This window comes from Perca flavescens, chromosome 3 (assembly GCF_004354835.1).
Source record: "Perca flavescens isolate YP-PL-M2 chromosome 3, PFLA_1.0, whole genome shotgun sequence".
In the NCBI taxonomy this organism is placed as follows: domain Eukaryota; kingdom Metazoa; phylum Chordata; class Actinopteri; order Perciformes; family Percidae; genus Perca; species Perca flavescens.
In genome coordinates this window covers 38,950,415-38,956,414 of record NC_041333.1, presented here as the reverse complement: position 1 = coordinate 38,956,414, position 6,000 = coordinate 38,950,415, and the positions used below count along the sequence as shown (strand labels likewise).

General features: G+C 40.9%; 2 protein-coding genes across 2 annotated transcripts in view; one reads left to right on the top strand and one right to left on the bottom strand.

Annotated features, from left to right (window-relative positions):
* LOC114553116 (zinc finger protein 271) overlaps positions 1–6,000 on the bottom strand; it is a 687,947-nt gene that overhangs the window by 473,882 nt on the left and 208,065 nt on the right. The window lies entirely within an intron of this gene.
* Positions 1–6,000, top strand: part of LOC114552950 (protein NLRC3) — a 32,794-nt gene that overhangs the window by 21,244 nt on the left and 5,550 nt on the right. The gene's annotated exons all lie outside the window — the stretch shown is intronic.

The following is a 6,000-nucleotide window of genomic DNA, read 5'->3' as shown; positions in this document are numbered from 1 at the left end:
CCAATGTCACATAAATCAGGCTAAGATCAACAATCAACAAATCAACAAATCCCTCTGGACAAACCTTCACAATATAGTTAGGAATACAACTGTAAAGTGTGATGTATGTAGGTGCTACAGAAGTAAAAAATTAAGCCAATAGTGTCCATACCGCCACTTTGCACTGGCGGTATGGACACTATTGGCTTTTGAGATCCTAACCATGTCACTCATCCTTCATTGCATTAACAGTCTGTGCTCTGAAGCCACAATTTCTCCATCACAGCCAGCATGGCAGAGGCACCCTCAGTGAATGTAGAAATAGTCATACTGGCTGCAGCCTCAACCCTGCTTTTCCCCACAAAGACTATTTTTGGACATTGGGTCCATGTAACCAAGTTGAGGCATGCGTTGGCATCTAGTGCCTCCATGCTGCACTGTCACTGGACATCCGGTGATACACAGGGATGAGCTTCTTATGGTGATCATTCAAAAGACCAATATTTAGAACATTGGAGAAAGCAATCAAAGTAGACTAAATTGTTATTTGACACATTATCTTCACACTGTCAGAGATATGAAGAAGAGACGGATCCTGACTAAATACAGACTCAGTGACCACCAACTGGATCAGACAGAGATACTCTTCCTCCTCCACTGGGAAAAACTATCGTCACTAAGAGATTTACACCTTGGAAAAATAGCCAAAAAAATAAAACTTCCCAAAGTTAACACCAGAAAAGAAGCTGGTAGTTCTCCTAGGAGAGGGGACAGCAGCTCTACTGACAGCTGAATATGGATCTTCCTGCCACAGCCTGAGGGACTCACAACCACATTAGGATCCCAAAATTATAGATTTGTTTAGTATTTTATAGTAATTATAGTAGAATAGTATATATGTGACACCTACATATTTAATATATGACATGTAGGCCATACATTTCTGTAAACTGCTGCAGTCTGATTACCTCCGCTGTCTGAAAACTCCTGTTTTCTGAATGACAGTTTAAACATCGACGTACTATATGAAGACATTTCATCATCTGGTGTCTTAGTGTGTAATCCCCTGAGTCTTCTTGTTAATAACAACTGTTTTCGTCTTCTCTGAGGTGATTTTCGACCGTTTTTGACGCATTTATTTTGACATTCTGAACTACCGCGGAAATGTCAGAGCGCGTCACGTGACCATTCTAAGCGAATCACATTGTCAGGAATTGTCATCAGCCAATGAGATTGCGCATTTAGCGCTAAATCCCCCTTTTACTTTCACGATTGGTTGCTGATGAAAAGGAAATGACCATATTTGGATCAGACAGCACTGTAGAGGAGAGAGAGAGCTTCCAACGGTATATGTGATGACAGGGTGCAGACAGCGATCATGAGCAGCGGGATGATTTAGAACGCCAACTTTTCTTGAATTTAGGAGAAATCTACCAACGCCATCAGACGAAGTATAGTAAAATAAAGACCTAAATGTGTATTTTTGACTTTTTTTCACTACATGTCTGAAAGAAGACATGTTATTGAACACAAATAGCCAAAAATCTCAAAATTGACCAGTGAAAAAAAACGATGTTTTTGCCTGCCGTGTCTCGCCTTAAATATGAAACTTTGGCAGTTGACTTAAATTGTACGTAGGTAAGTTACCCTTTAAAATAAAATAAAACTCCTTTCTTTCTCTCACAAGAACACACCAGAGTTAACCAATGCTTTAGACGATTTTAGCTTATCAAATATAAGTTACTTTTTTATTTATATTTTATTTATAATTTATATTTTTTTGGATTTAACCAGTTTAACCTTTTTAAATGTTCCAAATGTAATGAAGCGCTTTGGTTAGGGCTGCACGATTATGGTCAAAATGATAATCACGATTATTTTGATCAATATTGAGATCACGCTTAATTATCACGATTATTTGTTGATTTTAGCCAAAACAAATTTTATTGTCACATAATTATATAATTATAACTGCTTTTACATCCATATTGTGCTACATTCCTGCTAATACATCCATATTGTGCTACATTCCTCCTTTATTGAAGGATACTGTGAAGGAGTACGATACAGGCAACGCAATTTTCTGTTCACGTTAACGGCGCATGTGGTGCCTGGTATCTACCAGACAAAATAGCTACGTGGATTTCTGTGGCTCATTACACTGCCACTTACATATCTGCGTTGCGCTCTGATGCTCCGAAACCCACGTTAGAGGCAACATAAACATCGCTTCATGTCACGCTAGTAAACACTAATAACACGTTATACAGCAGGTATCGTTAGCCTACCGTTAGCCACAGTAGTAACTGGATTAAACACGGCTAAAATGCTGACAGCTAAACAGTGTAGTGTGTCTGTATTTCACTGTAGGATTCCAACAGCGGGACGTACAACAGTCTGCTGCTAAAGCTACGAGCTAAAAGACACAAACTAGCACTGGTCACTGCTGTTGTCTAAAAAACAACACAGACGGGACAAAATGTTGCGTTTACTGGTAAACTGGTAAACATCGTAACCAGCTTATGATGACCGACTGCTACCTGTTGTGGAATTTTCCTCACGTTACTCTGTCCTCTGTGACGGTCTACATCTAGAAACTAAACTGCACGGTGCAGGGAACAACTCTGATTGGCTCATGGAGACATGTGATCAGACAGTGGTTTATGGAGCGCTAGATTGGCTTTGCAAAAACTGTTCTATGAAGGGAATGACACATTTTAAATATCGCTCGATCACGCAAATTTGATCGTGGGAAGCCAAAAAGGTTTTTAAAGGTGCAATATGTAATGTTGTGTGTAATACTGCCGGCTAGCGGTTAAAATAGTTACTGCACTACCAATTCAAAATACTGGAGAGTGGTTTCCCCCGCCCCCTCCTGCCCAGACTCGAAGTTCACGGGGATTGCCAGGCTGAGACCACAGCATTCACAACAATGTTGATAGACGCTTTTCTCATAGCCAGACATTACTCCACAGCACAGCAAAGTAGCTAACGTTAGATGCTAGTCTCACATAGCCAGACATTACTCCACAGCACAGCGGAGTAGCTAACGGTAGATGCTAGTCTCACATAGCCAGACATTACTCCACAGCACAGCAGAGTAGCTAACGGTAGATGCTGGCTATATTGACAGTCATAAAAGCCCGTGCTCACGCGGAGCTCTGTAACCAACTGACAGACACACTTTTTTGGCTTAAAATTACAGTATGAACCGCTAAAAACACAACAACCTCACTGTCCTCTCCACACGCCAGTCAGGCACACTTCCTCGGCTTAGAATTACAATACGAAACGCTAAAAATACCACTACCTTGCCGACGGAACACACTTCATTGGCTTAGAATTACGGCAACAATCGCTAAACACACTGCAAACTCACAGTCCTCTCTTTCCGATTTACAGCCCCCCTCTCGTGGCTTAAAATAACTACTAAGAGGCTACACGCTGTAAACAGCCATGCGTTGCTTGCCTGGTCCTCCCGGTAACGTTAACAGTTAGCAGGGTTAGCATGGCGGCGTTAGCGAGGACCAGTCGGGATCACTTTACTGGCTGTCTCAATTGTTTTTGCGAGTAACCAACTCGGGTACTCTAGCTATATAATTCAATGTGAGTACACAAATGTTGAAATGACAAAAAATGCCCGTCCCTAGTAGCTGTGATAAATTAGCCTGAAGCTAATGCTTACCTGTTCAGGAGAAAATAAGCCAACTCTGCATCCTTTTGGGCTCTAAGCTGTCTCCATCTTTCAAATACATCTCCAATATTTACCAGGGGGTTGTTACGTCTCTGGTCACGCAACTGTTAGAAACATGCTGTTTTCTTTTTTTTATGTCATGTAGAATCTATCTCCGTTGATCCTGTTCGTTTGTTTGCTGCTTTCATGGCTGTACTACCGTTACAGCTGTAGCGTGCTGGGTTTACGTTTTTACAGGTATATCTGGCAACCCGGCCTGGCTGTCAAACTGGGCCGTTGATAACAACACACAGATCAAAACATAAACATAAATTCCTTCACGGAATGTAAATTTCAAAAAGAAAAAATACTGACATTAGCATTGTTGTCAGAAAAGATAGTATTTCAGTTTAACATGTTTCCTTAAAATCTGATGAGGCATTGGTGTCATTTTTGGATTTATTACAGTACAAATATTACATATTGGACCTTTAACCTTTGGGGCTCTTAAGAACAAATCCTTAAATCCTTTAGAGCTGCGACACACCAGACCGACTCATCCCCATGTAATGCTGCGGTGACCAATCATGTAACCAGAGATCAGACTTGTCAGTGTGTTTGGAGCTCTGGTTTGAGGTGGTGGGAGAGTCCCTTACAGGAAACAGGAAACATCACTGACTCTGAGGGGAAAAAAACGAAACCCAAGCACTGAACTGTTTTCTCCAACAACAAAACACTCGCTCGTCTCTTTTCTTTCTCTCTCTCCTGTGAAATTAAGCTGCCTTCAAGAGCAGTCGGAAATAGGGCTGGGCGATATGGCCTTTTATAAATACCGCGATATTTTTAGGCCATGTCACGATACGCGATATATATCTCGATATTTTGCCTTAGCCTTGAATTAAAACTTTGAAGCATACAATCACACCAGTATGATGATTCTATATGTCTACATTAAAACATTCTTGTTCATACTGCATCAATATATGCTAATTTTAAACTTTCATGCAAAAAAGGGGATATCACAACTAAGTCAAAGTTAACATAATTGTATTTATTAAACAGTGAGTGGCACAAACATAAAATTGTCAACAGAAAGTGCATGTTTTGTGCAAAATTGTCAGAGACAACATTTCAAAACAAGACATTAGGGCACGCTTGTGCATGCTGTAACTCACATGGCATTTCAAAACACAAAATTAAAGTGTTAAAGTTAATGAGTTAATTAAGTGATTAATTTAGTGATGATTGAGCATTATTCTCATATATCAATAAAGATAATTACTATTTTATCACAGTGGTAAAAAATACTCACCAATTGCAAGATGCAGGCGATGGCCAAAACACTGTAGACGTGTCCAGTGGTTCAGGCTCACAGCTTTGACGATGTTAGCGCCGTTATCGGTGGTGATGCACACCTGACGAGCTTCATTTAAATTCCATGACGTGAGAGCATCTTGCAGGCCTTGTGCGATGATCCCGCCAGTGTGATCCTCAGGAAGAAAGCTCGTCTGAAGGCACTTGCTTTTCAACTCCCAATTGTCTATATAGTGGACCGTCAAACTGAGGTATGGCTCACATGTTCGGCTGCTCCATATGTCGGCAGTTGTTGAGAAGTGGGTCACATTTACAAGCTGACTGGCCAGCTCTTCCCTCACTTTAATGTACAACTCAGGCAGCACTTTCTCTGCAAAATATTTGCGACCCGGCAGATTATATCTTGGGTCAAGTGTGTTGATGAGCTTTCTGAACCCGGACTTTTCAACAACATTAACCGGGGCCATGTCTTTCGCGATGTGGTGGGTTACTGCACACGTTATCTCCTTCTGTTTTTGACTGTTTTTGTCGTACGGCGTTGATCTGGAAATAGAAGAGGCCAGACTCAGTTGCGTGAGTGCTGGTTGCTTAGGCACTTTCTTTGATATTGCACCGCTCTGAGATGTTGTCGTGCGGAGTTTCAAGCACTCTTCCTTTTCTAGCAGGTGGGTTCTCAAATGGTGATATAAATTTGATGTACTGCTACATTTTGAAGCGATGCTTTTGCGACAGATTTTGCATATCACCGTTGTTTGTTCAACATCTTCCTTCTTGAAACCAAACAGCCGCCAGACGATGGATCCTGTGCTGTTTCTTTTTTTAATTAATTCATCCTCCTCCATGTGTAACCGTTATCACCTGCTGCCGCAAGCATCAAAAATAAAATAAAATAAGCTTCTTAACTTAGGTTATCAAGGTAATCATTATGCTTGCGCTTCGATGCTGGACAGGACAAGAGGGGGAAAAAACAAAGGAAAAAAAAATGTCAGCGAGTTTCAGGATATATTAATTTTCTACATCGCACGGACTACAAG